Source organism: Pteropus medius, unplaced genomic scaffold, assembly GCF_902729225.1.
Source record: "Pteropus medius unplaced genomic scaffold, Ma_sr-lr_union100, whole genome shotgun sequence".
Lineage (NCBI taxonomy): Eukaryota > Metazoa > Chordata > Mammalia > Chiroptera > Pteropodidae > Pteropus > Pteropus medius.
Genome location: NW_024352787.1, coordinates 4,428,470 through 4,445,538, shown reverse-complemented (window position 1 = coordinate 4,445,538; position 17,069 = coordinate 4,428,470).

The window sequence follows — 17,069 nt, the reverse complement described above, 5'->3', positions numbered from 1 at the left end:
CTTTACCTCCATTAACGAGATTGTTAAGCGTACATTATCACTTCCATTCAATTTTTCTAGGGTCTTTGCAACTCAACATATCTGTTGATTATAAGTGCTTAAGAGTTAATTTTGAAGAAGTATAGCACCTAAGAAGGAAAGAATATAGTGTTTACTGAATAAAAGTCTTCTAGATTTGAGGAAATGTGGTATAATTATACTATGTCGGACAGCTGAAAGTGTCTAGAAATAAACACCAGGCAAAGATCTTTGGTATTGGTAGCAGATTACATTCCAAATAAGATGAGCGCTGCTACTAAAAACTTCATTGTAGAAAAAGAAATATTATAAAGGAAAATTGGACAAATGATCTTATGATACAGAGCTTCCTTCTGTCACTTCCACAGTTATAACGCAATATGTTAAAAAATTGAGAATTTTAATGGAAAAGTACAAAGGTATTTTTGTTTTCATATACAAAGATATCTTTATCATATGCACAAATATAAGTGTTGATATATTTAACCGAGACTTTGATGTGGGATATGAATGTCTAATCCTTAACAACAACAATCCCACTCTATCTTTTATATTAAACCAATTTCAGAGTGGAAGGGTCCATAGGTCTTGGATGTAGAGAAATTCAGTCCAGGGCTGCATTGTAATCCATTGTAATACGGAGGCATTGCCATCATAGGAGATCAAGCACTGAGGTGTCATGCAACAGGAATTCAGAAAGACACGTAGAAGGATAAGGATAGGGAAAGTTAACGTTTCAAAAACTATTACACACACAGAGAATTCACAAAGTGATCTTCCTGAAAGAATGTGTATGGAGTCTGTGCTGACTCATTAGGATTTCCTTGCTGCACCAGTCACTAGCTTTTGCCTTGAGTAAGAACTTCAAAATTTTCTCTTTTAAAGTGGTCACAATAATAGCATCCGCATATCAAATATTTCTCATGTTTGATATTTGCATACAATATCCTTTATTCTTTCATGAACCACTTAAAGTTGGGACTATTTTGCCCATTTTACAGGAAAATAAACCAAATTCATAAAGGTTAAATGACTGATCCAGGTCCACAGTGCTTTTTAAGTGGCAGAGCCAGAATTCAAATATATGTACTTTAATTTTTTCTATGTTATATTATATAATGTTAGCCTATTATATACAAAATAGTATCATTTCAGCATGTTACTCAAGCTTTATTTCAAGTACTCAATAGTTACATATGGCTAGTAACCACTATACTGGATGTATTACTTATCTTTTAGCATTCTCTAGCATCACCAACTCTAATTTTTAATAAAATATTATAAAATTTGAAAAACTTCAGCCCCAATCAAAACTTCACATATTACTCAGATCCTCTAGAATAATCAGATCTCTTTCTACTGCTTCCTTATTGCATTTTGTACTGCTTTTCCACATTTAACCTGACTTTTTTGCATTATAGCTATTTTTGTACTCATCAGTGTCACCTACTAGACTGCGAGCTATTGGAAGTCGCAAAATGGGTCTTGTTCTATGTATACCATTTAGTCCTTAGTACAATTTCTTATATATAGTGCGTAATAGATAACTGTCAAAAGGAATGAAATCAAATAGCCAGATAAGGAGAAAACAGTAATACATATTTGAAAAATGATCAAATTTTAGTATATGCTATTTGTTTGATGTTATAATGCCTAGATTTGGACTATATTTTAAGACTGATGTCTATGGTGATGGCAAACATTTCCTGATATATTTACCTTCTAGGACACAATAAAAAAGAAGCTACGAATAAAAATGTGAGGATTCTACTGCTAGCATCCAAATTTGCATTGGAAAATCCATTATTTATGTTCTTCATAAGTGCATGTATATTTATTTTGGTAACCATTTCATAACTTTATCATCTGAAATGACATTTTGTGATGGCTGCATTATGCTAGGTAATAGAAATCACATATATGGAGCAAGCAATCCACATATTAAGAAATGAATACAAAAGAAGCAACAAACCAATAAATAATTTCTATTTCCACCTCACATAAAGAAATGCCATAATTTTTATGGCCATTGACTATAAAAATTATGAATACTCACAGTCCCTATTAGAAAACCAAATGAAAAAGTAAAAATATTTTCAAATCAATAAGAAACAGTGAATCAAGCTAATGCAATGGAATTTTGATGTTAAATGTATGTTAAATTATCCCTTTAGGTAAAACTAACAGCCCTCTTACCTCCAGGCATCCATTGAGGATGTTCTTTTGCTTCTTCTTATTATAGCAAGAGTCTACCTTAACACTTGAGTTTTTTTTTTTTTTATTTAAAGAGAAATATAAGCTGTTTTAGAGTTTATCTTTAATTATGTAGTTGATATCAATACAGTGGACAAAAAGAAACTGAACACATTATTGCAATAGATATTGCTTCAATTTTCCCAAGATTTATAACATTAAACATGAAAATACTACAGTTTATAAAATACAGAATTATATTAATAGAACACAAATATTATTTCCAGTACAGATGGCTGTCGTTATAACTATTTCTAGTTTCTTTTGTTTGTGTGATATATATATGATTTTTCTGTAGCAAAGAAAGGTAGAATTGCAATGGTGATTGAAGTACTATTTGACCATTATAATTCAAATTCAGGGACAGCGCTCAAAATTTTCTTTTTTTTCATATTTCCAAATTAAGTTTATAGTATTGCTTATAGATTTGAGGGGATATTTTTAAATGCATGGTCCACATGTATCTTTAATGATATTTCTAAATACCTAGACTTATTTTTGGTGGTGGTATGATATTTTCATCCTCATGTCTCTTAATTTCTCTTTGCTATCATGTATGAAATCAATATTTTGTATATATTTATACATTAGACTATTTTATTAAATTAATTTTTTTTTAAATTTTATTAATTCCCTTAATTTTCTTTTTAATTCGTCATTGTGTTTTTAAAACAGGTATACAGACACAGTGTTTAAAAAGTCAAATAATTTTATATTATGGAAAGGAGAGTTTCCGTTCCCTCTCCTTCGAGCTTCTTCAGCAAACAAAAGTAATTACTTTGAAGATTTTTTCAGTCTTTTGTCAGGTATTTAACAATATCTTAGTGTCATTTTTGTACCACTAGTTCTTGATTTTTCCAGTTTTAGCATGATCCATTGATTTCAAATTATGAAAAATAAAAATTTGGCTCAGCCATGTATTTCCAAATATGATGAATAACACACTTTCTCTCCTCCTTCATCTAAACTAGTTCCCCTAATTTTGGCCAGACAATATTCATTGTTCACATAATTACGACTAAGTATACGCCATCTCAGGTGAAACAAGTAGTATTCTAAAATTGCATTTCTTGTATCACTTTGTCTTTCCTGGAGTAAATAACAATCTAATGTTTTCATTTGTTTAACTTTTATGCACTTTTCTTTAATTCATCTCCTAGTGCTCCACCAGAAGTTATCAACCTCTTTTTAAAAATTTCAGATACGTGACATTTTCTTATCTCTCATGTAAAATCTTCTGTTAAGTGGACCTCATATTCTAATTCTTGATTTGTATAGAGGCCATCTTAAGAATAAAGGTAAAAATTTGAGAAAGCGCCTATGTAAAATTGTCTTCATTCTAGGCTCATACCTAATCGAGTATAGAATTAATGTTGGGAAATCCTTTTCTTCAATAGGACCTTTTCTGCTGAAGGTATTACTTCCCTTTTCTCTAGTTATCTAGGTTTGTGTTTGAGACATTGATATTTATTTATGTTAATGCTTTCTCTAGAAACTTTTAGGTATGATCTTTGTTCCCAGTGAACTAAAATGTGAAACAATATGCTTTGTTATAGATCTACTTTCATTAATTGACTGGGAACTAGGTAACCCTAACAGTTGGGCAATTCATGTCTTTCAATTCAAAGAAATTTCTGAGACTTATTGCTTCAATAATTTTCTTTCTTCAATTTATTCTTTTTGTGAAACTACAATTGAGATTTGGGGTCTAGTGGACCAATTCTTTAAAAATCTAATCATTGCTTCATTTTCTGCATTTTGTTGGTCTTTTTATTATACTTTCCTTACTGTTTCCTCATCTTTATCTTTCAGTCATTTTCCTTTTTTAAAAAAATGCTATTATTATTTTATTTTTATTTTCAACATGTTTCCTCAAATCCTTATTAAAACATTCCTAATTTGTTAACCTACCTAAGAATATTTCCCCACTTCATTTTATTGTTCCTTCTAAATATGTGAATGAATGTGTGTGTGTGTGTGTGGTGGGTACGAGTGTGTTTTGGAAAGCGTGAAGTTAGTTTTGGAAACTACTTAGTAAACAGTAATCACAATAGAAGAGCTATAAAGTTTGTAAGAATTTTACTTCTCTGAGCAGGAAATTGAGGATAAGGTTTGGGTGAATAATCTCTTTACCTCATTTTATTGCCTAATACAGTAATATGTATAGTATTAAACTACATAATTGTAATATATGAGTAGGTTAATTTTTTTCGGTATGGCCTGATAAATGTTATAGTTAGAGAAAATTACTCTGGAATCTGAAAGTGGTTTCTTTTTACACATTTTGAAGACTGCTTGTTAGTGATTTACATTGTAGTTTTTATGTCACTGTAGATTATTTTATTTTATTATTTTATTTTATTTTAATTTATTTTTTTTCCCAAAAAGAGAAAGTAGACCTGGAACATGCACCATTTTGTTTCACACAATTCTTACTCTGAAAATATTTACTGAAGATTTAAACATAATAATTTCTTTGAATGTTTCAACAATATTATCATAATAACATTCAATCTTTTGCTTACAAACATTTAGTTTTTTCAAAATATATGTAGACTGAATTGGTAGTTTACATTTCTTGTATAAATTTTATATTTATTTTTATTATAATTCTGAGGAATAAAAATTTTTATTTCTATATTAGTGAAGAGGTAAAAATCTCTTGTGAGGAGACAGCTGACTAGAAAAGGTATTTAATTTCTGAGAAGCATTATTACTATAAAATATGTGATGACTTTTCATATGGAGATGTTTTTAGATATATTCTCTATTTGTATTTATAGACTTAATAAGATTATTTTAATATTTCTCATTTGGTCTTGATTAATATTTGCTAATACATATTTCTCACTGTAAATAGTTAAAAGATCAAACTTTCTTAAAAGGAATAAAATGCTGAAAAAGAGGTAAAGATGTTTCCAACATATCCACTTGAAAATGAAAATGGAAAGAGATTACATACAACCCACGCTCAACAATGACTCTAGAGAATGGAGTCCCATCTTTTCATTATCCTTAAGATTTTTTGAGGGCCCAGCATAGAGTCCATTTTGTCAAATGACCCAAATGATCTTGAAAATTGCACATCCCTGAATAGAACTAAATAATCTGTTTGTATTAATAGTATTATTCAAATATCCCATAATATTACCAATTGTTAATCTGATTAGCTTATCACTTACTGAGGTAGATGTTTAAAATCTCTCATTACAAATAACAGTTTGTCTATTTCTCCTTTCAATTATTTTGTTTTATTTATTTTGAGTTTGTATTGTTATGGACACACTATTTACATTATTATATATTGCTGTCGAGTTGACCCTTTACTGTTATGACATATCCCCTTTATCTCTAGCTGTGCTTTTTGCCTTAAATTATACTTATTTTAACATTATTAGAAATATACCACTTTATTTTTATGTTTGTATGCTTGAATTTTTCACTCATTATGATTTCACATGTTATACATTTTTATATTGAACATTTGTCTCCTGTAAGCAAAATGGTTATTTTTGTTTTGTCTTGCATTCCAGTCTGACAATGATTGCTATTCATTAGGGTATTAGCCCATTTACATGTAAACTAATATTAATGTATTTTGGTTTAAATCTACCATCTAATTATTTACTGTCATCTTATTATTTTATTAGAATTCTCTGTTCTGTGTCTTGCTTTGTTTTGGTTTGAGAACTGTTGAATATTTTATCACACACTTCATATGTACCACTTCAAATCTTCTTGACCTAACCTCTCACTCTATCCATCGCTGATGCAACCAACTTTGTTTCATGCAGATACAACGTGACAACACCTTATTCCAAATGTGTGCTTTATTCGTTTTTTTTTTTTCCTGCCTTGAGGTTCAGAGATCATGCCTTAGCAACCTGGCAATGAGGATTTTTGTACCCCATACAGCTACATTTATCCCCTGGCAGGCAATGTTTCCCTAACCTTCTTTCATGGATGAAAGTTTTGGTTGTTCCATCAGGCAAGCAACACAAACTAGTAAAGTTCTTGCTGTGGGTAGGGGAAATAAAACAGTGGAAGATGGAAAAATAGATATATTTTTTTCTAAAATAAACTAGTAAATTATAGGCAGTATTATTAGAAGTCTTATGTCCAAAATAAGAAAAGTAAAAAAAAAAGATTATACTATACTTTCAATTAGTCAGTAAACCTCTTGACTTTTCCATTTTATTTTGTGTTTGACATTTTAAGAATTAGAATAAGTGTGTCTAAGTATGGGCACCTAACACTATATGAGTTTAGTGCTGTCATTGGGAAAACAAAAAAATTTAGAACATTTAAGTGAATAAAACAATAAGATCATAAAAAGAAAGGTTAAAGGCAATAGTACTTCAAATATTTTTAGAGATTTTTTAAAATAAAGTATATAAAGAGAAAGAGAATGAATTAGTATATTATATAGAGAGAACCAGCAAAGTCTTTAAAAAGGGGGAGCACAAATTAATACATCTTAAACCATTCAATTAAAGTTAACTTGCACTGATCACTGTTTTATGGTTACTTTATTATCATACTTTAAGAAAGCATGAAATATTGTTCAATTATTTAATTTAATTCTTAAATTAGATGTTGAAATTGACATGGATAGTTTTATTCCCCACTCTTAATTCTATTCCCAGGTCCTAATATTGTATTTGGAATTTAGTAGAAACTAAATAATTGTATACTGAATGAGAGACTGAATGAATCAATATTAATCTGCTACAAATTTTGCATTATACTGATTATGAAATAAGCCTCAAAATAATATTACTCTATTACTGAAAAGATAAGTTTTCATAATACTATGGCTATTGTATATTGAATAAAATAAAAGCAAAACAAATTTAAAAATAGTAAAGTGAGTAAATACGAGGAAAATTTAAATTAAAATGGTTCATAAGAAAATAGCTGGAAAGGAAGGAATACAGGGAACAGTTTCGTCCTTACTTTTTAAAAGTCATTTACTTTAAGAATTTTCCCCATACATTAGTGATTTTTATGGATTGGATACATAGATAAATGTTGAGATATAAAAGAGAGTAAAATATGTTCTTAGAATAAATTTATACATTCACATAATTAGCAAGTTCATCTGCATATAATAAACTCATTGGAATCTCTTTAGATTTCCAAATTAAGCAATTTTGATAATACCAATAAATCATTAGATATTATTGATTATACGAGACTCCAGCAAAAGAAAAAAAAGCAATAGGAGGAACATAGAAGCATGTGTAAATAAAGCATAAAATAACCAAGAAATATTACAAAAATAACACAAGGGGTGTCATAGATAAAACACATCTCTATGAGAGCTCTATATAATCTTCTTTTATCATCAAGACTCTCACTTAAGGCTGTCATCTCAAGCTGGCTTGATAAAACCTAACACAATCAAAACTCCATGTGGAAAGGCTTCTGGCATCTTTCTTTGAGCACTGAGAACTTTTCCTTTGCACAGCATCTGTCTCTGCCATTTTGGGAGGGAACAATGTAATGAAAAATAGCACAATATTCTTCAAGATGATTTTGTAGAGAAATCGAACTCTGAAATTTAAAAAAATGATAAAGAAAGTGACTAAGAAATAAAAGTAATTGATATTTACATGTATCATCTTAACTTAAAAATAGCGTTCGCATTTAGTGACAATAAACTATAAAAATATTGTCTTTTTCTCAGTTTGGAAAAAGTAAACTTATATTTTAAACAATTAAAATTAAAATTAAGATTACTCTTAAATCTCAAAATAAATGAAATCTGTAGTCCCCAGTTCTACATTTATCAGACTAAAAGAAACATCCGTGATTATTTTTAAGATATAATGAAAGTCAACTCCAAGTGAAAGAAGTGTCAGCAAATACCAGTCCATCACAAAAGAATAGTATTTCTTTCCAAACCATACTTAATTTTGATTGAAGAAGAATTAGTATCATCATTAACTGCTTTTATCTTAGTCATTTTCTTGTCTGTCCATCAAAAGAAGAAAAACTCCTGTGTCTACAACTGAAACTAACAAATAGATAAGGCCTCTGACCTTGCCAAGCACTGACATCTCTGTCTCCCATTTGTCATTAGATCTGAGGTTGTCAGCAAACAGATGTCTCCTTTAGCCTGAGGCATACTCAGAGTTACTAGGGCAGCTGTTGCTATGACATTTGATGAAGGTATGGAAAGTGATGATAATGTGATTTGTAGGTCCATCCACAGTAAGTGCTTAGAATGTAAGATGGGAATGATGCATTCCCTGCTAATTTCTTAATGCTCATTTTAAAAAATGCTTTTTGTTAAATGTAATTTCCTGTGCCAAATGTATTTTTTTCCTTTAAAGTGCCTCTTATGATAACTTACGAAGAGATGATCTGTGCCTGCGAAATGCCTCTATTTAACGTCTGAACTCCAAATTTAATTTGCATGACAGAATATTATACAGCTTCCAATAGCCCTGCTACTTTTAAGGCAAATATATGCTAATTATCACCCTTGCCTTCTAATAATGAATGTATATACCAACAAGATAGAGTTTATTATACTAATATTAGCAGAGAGTTTCAAATATACTTTAGTAAACTTAAATAGTTTATAAAAGTTTTTAGTTTGGGAGTTTAAGATTGTGGGAATTTCCACTTTACATGCATGGACAGCATGTAATGAGCATACTCAATATATGTACACAATCATGCTTCAAAAGAAGTCCTAAGTATCCTGTCCCTTTAGTCTTAAGATGTTTTTAAAACATATTTTACATTTGTTTTTTTCACTTCTGCATTTGGAAATGCAGATTGTTCGTGAATGTAATAGTACTTTTTTTTTAGAATAATGATATATATTTTTCCTTCTATAAACAATTTGTTATTTAGTATATTCACATGAATAATTAAAATGAATCCTAGTTAAGCTTAGAAAACATGGCCATGATAACTAGTTGAAAATTGTAATGCTATGATTATATTTAATATAGTTCTCTAAAACCTATGGGAATGGAGAAAATGCAGAATTTGAAACTAAGCCAACATGATCTCTAGTACTTTGATACAGGCAAGTCTCATAATAGGCAAGTCTCATAATCTCTTTAAATCTTAGTTTCTCGACATGTAAAATGAAACTAATAATAACTAACTTGAAAGATTATTTCCATTGCTGAAGTTAATATTCCTAAATCATCCAAAATCATGCCTTCTCTATAGTACATGTAATAGTATTACTCATATGATAATGAGCACCACTGTTATTATTTTTATACTAACGCTAAATAATCCAAAAGAGAAAAATGTATGCTTGTGTGGGCCATGTGCATGTGTTTGTGTGTGCATGTGCATGTAGTCAAATAAATGGTGAGTACATGGAAAGTCTTGCTATATTTAATAAACCTACCTGAGTTTCCAGGGCGGGGAAATATCTCTTCCTAGGTTAAAGTTGGCAAACTCTAAGCTTTCTTTTTAAAGTAAATTATAGCAGCGCATCTTAAAATTTGTTGTGACTATTTTCTTATTTCTGTGTGTAGCAGCTCTCATGTTGCTTTCCAAAAATTATGACACATACGTGCTATTTCATTTTGTAATAAATGGTAGCCCTTGATATTTCTAAGACAAATCTAAACTAAATTTTTCCAGGACACATATTTTAGAGGAGCTAATTGAACAGCAGCTCAGCTGACAATCACTAGCATAATTGGACAGTACTATCTTCTATAAAGTGATTTCATCATTTAAAATAAATAGGATTTACTTTACCTCCATCTATGTCTCTTTTATTTTTGTTTTTATGATGTAATCATTGAAAATATGTATTAATCTTTCATGTAAGCTATTTTTCTCCAAATATGTTTATTTTAAACAATTTCACATAACAGCCATTGGTTTTTAATTATTTCTTCTTTTAAATAATTGTTTACATGTTTTCTTTAAATATTCAATTTTATAGGACCCCCTGACTGATCAAGTCTCATTAAAGCTCATTCCAAGGAATGTAGAACATTCATGAATTATCTAAACTGATTCAGTTTTAAAAATAAAAATATTAATACTATATTGATTTCAGCAACTATTTCTTTTGAATGAGGATAAGATGAATAACCATAAATTGTTTTTTGACACTGAAAACTATTAAGAAAAACCACTATCAATAGAAAAAGCTTATGAGAAAAAAAATTGGAAAGCATATTTTTAAATGGAAGTATTCGATGCTCTTTAAAGTTTACTGATTTAAATTTATTAGAATGTATTCATATTTTGTTTAAAATAAAGACTTTGCTTATAGACATGTCAGTAATTATAAAATTTAATAACTAAAAATTAAAATAAAAGAGTTCATACAAGTGCCATGAATTACATTTTTAAGTTCTAATGAGATTTTACAGGAGCACAGAAATGCCTAATTACATGCACAGATTCTACTGCCTCTACAGCCAAGAACATTAAAAATGCAATTTCATAAAGTTGAATACACATTGCATTAGCAATGTTTTTTTTGCTAATAATGTTTAGAACCTTATGAAGCAGTAATGAAGGAGTGAAAAGAAGAATGCTGGTACAGAAAGAATTTAGTTGGAAACAGTATTATTATTTGAGAGGTAAAAATGCTTGAAAAATAGTGCTTGTTTCCTCTGATAAGAACCCAGGGAGTATATGCTTGGCATTGATTTCATGTCTGCTATGATAGCATACCACTGGTTTCCAACATTTGCAGCATTTAGTAATGTAGACATTACACGACCCTTGATGTAATGAGCAAAGAGAAAATAATGATGAACAACATGGTGAAAAATTTAATGGATAAGCATCAGAACAATTATTATGGAATCAATGAAAATAATGCTCTAGATAAACTCTTGTTGATAAGTAATATAAAACCCACAAAAAAATGACACAACAATAATCTTAGCAGATGGTAAGTCATCTTAATCAAGCAAATCAAGGGATCATACATTTAAAAAGTAAAATAGTAGGTTATTTGACATGCACTGTAATTACATTGGATATACTGCTTTCAATAAACACTAAAGGACAAATTAACATTAGTCGTGCCAGCTACATTTCTAAATTTGCTTTTCAAGCTTATAATTAAAATCCTAAATTATTACTGCCACAAATTAACAGTTTTAATGTAATGCAGACATTGTAATCATCAGCGTTTAGTTGTTTTTTAAATGGATTGTCTAATGCAAATTTAAACAAGATTAACCTCAGCAAACAGTAAATACTAATAGCCTTTTCAGTGTTGCAAGAGAAAACTATGAGGCAGACTTTTCTGCTCTAAGTCTTTTCTTAACTAAGGAGAAAACTTTGACTCGCAAAGATAAACAGTGCAATCCTGAATAGAACTACCGTGTCTGCCTCATCTAAAGCAGTGACAGGCCTGGAACAGAGTTGGTTTGGAAGTTTTCATCCTACAAAAGGCAAAGGAAACTCCACTATCTTGCTTGCATGGGGAGTGCTATGATGTTACCATATGGGCACGAGTCCTGCAGTCAGGAGTCTAGAGGCTGTCAGACTGTCATGTTTCAAGAGTCTCCTACTCTCATTGAATACACATTGATCTCATTTAATTCTCATAACTTTCCAAATCATTTTTTTATTATTAAAGCAGTTTATAGGGGAAAATGTTAATACATTTATTACACATTTGGAATTTTGTCAAATTCCACATGAAGTTCTCAGTGTTTAATTGTAATGATGCAAATCGACATTTCGTGGCATTTCTTTGGTCCCCTGCCTCAGAATGTATGTTTCCTTCTATGTCAATGGTTTGGGATTGAACAATTAAAGAACCACTGCAATTAGAAAGTGTGATAACAGCGAGATATGATTGAACCAGGCAAATCATATTTAGTATAATAAAATTTCTTTAATTATTATGTAATTGATGAAGATGTGATTTAAAATAGGTAAATTAAGAATTGTGTATAAAATAGTGTTTTCTTATTTAAAAAGTAGAAATGAATATAAAATATTTGGAAATCTGGTATTTAAATGAATACCGGAGATAGCTTTATAAATAATTATTATGGAACCAAGTACCTACACAATGTTATCAGTTTTACTAAATGTTCTTTGAATAAATTATTTTATTCAAAAGAGACTGCAATTCCAACATACTTGTTTATTGAATTAAATTTATTGGGGTGACATATAAGTTTCAAGTGCACAATTCTATAATACATTATCTGTATATTGGATTGTATGCTCACCAACCAGTCTAGTCTCCTTCTGTCACCATATATTTGGCCCCCTTTACCCTCTTCATCCTCCTCCCACCCCCTTTCTCCTCTGGTAAATCACTGTACTATCATCCATGTCTATGAGTTTGCTTGGTTTGTTCATTCGTTGCTTTCTGTTTTACATCCACAAATGAGTGAACTCATATAGTTCTTGTCCTTTTCCGTCTGATTTATTTTGCTTAGGATACTCTCAGGATCCACTCATGTTGTTGCAACCTTCAATACAATTTTAATTATAATAACTTTAGTATAAATTAGCAGTTGCTTATTTCCAGGGATTTTTTTTTTTTTCATTTTATGGTTGGAACCAATAGAAACATCTTAGAATTCTCAAGGCAAAATTTTCAATTGTCAAATTAGAATTAGAAATAATATAATAGCATGCAAAAAAAAAAAACCCTCCTATATTCTCTCTAAACTTTCTTATGTATCTACTTTCTGCATTAATAACAGGACTACTCTTATTAAACTCAATCCTTAATTTCTTAGTAATTACTCCATAATTCTAACAATGAAAAAGATGGTGATGATGACAATATCTCACTTATTATGAAGGATTTTGGTGAGTATAAAATGAAAAAAATTAAAATAAGACACTTTCATTTTTTTCTCATCTTATGCTCATCAAAATTAAACTAAAAATATTCTACAAATGTAATATGTTACTTATTAGAAATTAAAGTTGTTTTCGTGTTCTTTTCTTTCCATTGCTGAGACCCTTGAGGTTTTTTAAACCACATAATAGAATTGTATATTAACCATTTTCATGCAAGAAAGTTGAAATGTGGCATGCCATTTTCTCTGCCTACTAGTTAATATACTACCTTTTGTCTAATAGATTGATCCTCTGAAATAAGCCTTTTCTGCTGAGCATCATTTCCATGGAGTCTATAAGTAGCATGTTAAGCTTCCAGCACGATTCTTGGATCTTCAAAATTTTCTAATTTGTTCATATTTCCACATTTTGGATGCTATTAATGACTATTCTTAACTTAAATAAGACATACACCTATACACTGAGTCTCACATGGTGTTATTGTTTTTGTTTGCATGTTCTTTTAGTTTACTTTGGTTTCAACCACCCCCTCCCCAAAACACACACACACAAATAAGACTCATTTCTCTGCTCCAGAGCAACCTCTATTCTTACTTCTATTGGTCAATAATGTAGACTATCTAATCAATTCAAAGTTAATATATGTAATCATTGTCTCCATTAGTCTTAACATTTTGCAGAGACATTTCAGTTTTACTAAATGTCATATGCCAAAGGAGCTTCGGGGATTGGCAGATCAGTGTGGCTATTCCTTATTCCCAGCCATGAAAGAGTTCTCACATGAACACTAGCACACACAAATTATACAAAAGTATGATAAAATATAGTTCATATGTGCAAACACAGAGTTATGGAGATTAAGAATACATATTCTAGAGTTAGAAAGTTTGTGCTCAAATTCTGAGTCTGTTATTGACAGTGTCACAGTATCTTTGGTCTCTCTTAATTCCATTTGCAATCTATATTTCCAGCTATAGTTGCCCACCATTGGGCTCCTCACTTGACACCCTCCATCTCACAACCCTTGACGTGGTATCCTGGACTTAGCAAATGGTTTATGTCATTTTTCTACTTACAGATTTAAAATGACCTTCTAGTATCTTTTGTTTTCAGACCATATCCCTCCAAATAAGTCAAAGGATTTTGCACTGCTAATTAAAAAAAAAAAGCCTTAAGTAACTGTCAAAAGTGTCAATCAGTAAAGTGATAGCAGAAACGAAGCTAAGCACAATACTGACATGGCTGACAATTTGTTGGAAGTTGTAACAGCAATGGACCAAGAATGACAGAAAGATGACAATAGAATTTTGATGAATAATAGACTTGATTGACCAAGTAAAGTAGCCATAGAAACCAAGATGAAGATAAGAAACTTCATTTAAACTTACTATTATTAATATGTGATAGACTTTAATAATTTAAATATTCACTCACAGCATAAAAGCCCTGCCTCACTATACCATTATGAATATATTCTTCACAGTCTAATTTTTAAGAGAAGGTCTTCACAATGAACTCTCCTCTTGTCTTCAACTTCATTATGGAGATTTGTCTAAGAATGAAGAGGGATCTGAGGGAATTTGCAAGAAGCAGTAAGCTCTGATAGCCATAACTCAAATAAGCAAATGAACAACAACAGGTAAAGCACAAATTTAAAAGAATGTTTAAATATCTTATTTACATAAATGGTTGCTACTTTCTCACCTTTTGTGTTAGAATATTAACATTGCTAAAACATAAACGTGAAAATATCAGACATTTATTATAAAGAAATTACATAAATACAAGGTGTGATGTTTAAAATTAAACATCTTTCTGTCATTTATATTCTAATTAAAATTGTGCGTAATGCTTTAGAAAAATGGATCTTTTATAGGAAAAAAACTGGTATAACTGATTTCTATGGCTTTCAAAGCTAAAAATATAATATACTAAACCAACTCTAATATTACTTCTCGTGTTTTACTGTCAGATTAAATTACAGCTTTTATGGATGAATAAATTTTAGTATATTTTCAAAAAAAATTTTATAGGTCAGTTAACTGGGCTAAAGGATGTTCAGATAGATGTTAAAGCATTATTACTGGGTGCATCTGTGAGGAGTTTTGTAGAAGACATTGGCATTTGATAGATGAGACTAAGCAAAGGTCTTTCTTGCCAATGTGGGTCAGTATCATCCAATTTACTGAGGGCCTAGATAGAGCAAAAAAGCAAAGGAAGGGTGAATTAACTCTCTGTTTGATCTGGGACATTCATCTCCTACCTTCAGCAATCATCACTCCAAGTTCTGAGATCTTCGAACTTGAACTAAATTATACCACTGGTTTTCCTGGTTCTCCAGCTGGGAGATAGCAGATCATGGGACTTCTTGGCCTCCATAATCGAGTGAGCCTATTTCTATAATAAATCTCTTGACAGATGATGATAGATGATTAGATAGATATAGATGATTGATAGATAGATGATAGATGATAAAAAGAAAGAAAGAAAGAAAGAAAAAGAGAGAGAAAGAAAGAAAGAAAGAAAGAAAGAAAGAAAGAAAGAAAGAAAGAAAGAAAGAAAGAAAGAAAGAAAGAAAGAAAAAGAGAGATAACCTCCTATTGGTTCGTTTTTGTTTTTTGTTTTTGTTTTTTTTTCAGGAGAACTAGAAGGGCTTCCTTATGATAAATAAAAATTGTGTAACCTTTAATTTATTTTTTGAATGAAATTACAAACCCTAGGAGTACTCGGATGCATGGAGTTCAAGGATCAGCTATATTATTTTAAATGGTTCATGTTCCTTATTTTTTTGTAATTAGAAATCTTTATGTAATTTCATATCTTCTTTAAATCATACATTTGTTTTTCATTTACATTAAGCTAACAAAAATCATATTCTATTCAATGCTCATGCTAAATGTCAGGGAATATCCTTAAAACATGAAGCTATGAAGTGTAAAATCATAGCATTATGTTTCATAAATGTAGAGTCGCATTAAATATATATATATATATATTATTCCTAAGTTCAGCATTGATGCTGATATCATATTTTCTTTATCAAATGTGAATAGCAGTTTCAAAAATTTAATATTTTCAAGAGATATTTGAACTCTCCAATGCTTCATTCATTGAAATATTGTTGCACATATTTCTATCACAATCGTCTAAATGAAACATTATACCTATTTTTCCTCCAAGGAAATTTTATTGTTCCTGTTTGCAATGATATAAGATATATGAGTCCCTAGCCTGAGTTCTCAGTATTCTAAAATTTTGAAAACTGCCTTACCAATTTTTGTTGGATCTTTTTCATAATATAAGAGAAAGCCAACATATTTTTGTTTGGTAGGGGAACCCCTAAACCAGTCAGCATAATATAAGAACTTTGATAATTTTATCTTTTGATCAAATGTTTTAAGATGTTTTTGAAAAAACATTCATTGTTTCAAAGCTTTTCATTTTGATAAAATGTTGTCCAAGATTTTATTTTTTGTCCCATTGGCCTTGTGTCAAAAGTAAGTAATAAAAAATAACAGAATAGACAAAAAGCAAGCATCCTATAAGATTTGAATGATACATGGACAATGATGATGGGATTATAATTTATATCTACATGTAACAAAAACAATCGAAACTAACATTTCCATATTTGTCATGACATTAAAAGCCATTCCTTTTACCTGGACTTTGTTCTCTAAAAATCACTTTATATATTTATTTTTTATATTCGTACTTGCCGTTTTTAATGCATTTTTAAAAATTAATGGAAAATTAATTACATTTTAGCCAAAATATGAATAAAACAAAAGTATATAAAAAAAATACTTACTTTAAATATTTCTACTCCTTTTTAAACAAAACATTCAACTAATAGTTTCACAATGCTGCGTATCCATTATATCCGGGGAACACACCACATCATAATACTCAGGATATTTCTATATTAAAAAATATGCTTTAGACTAAGGTAGTAGTAAGCCTAGCTATTAGTGGTTTAAGTAAAAGAAATTTATTACTTCACATAACTCTTCGGT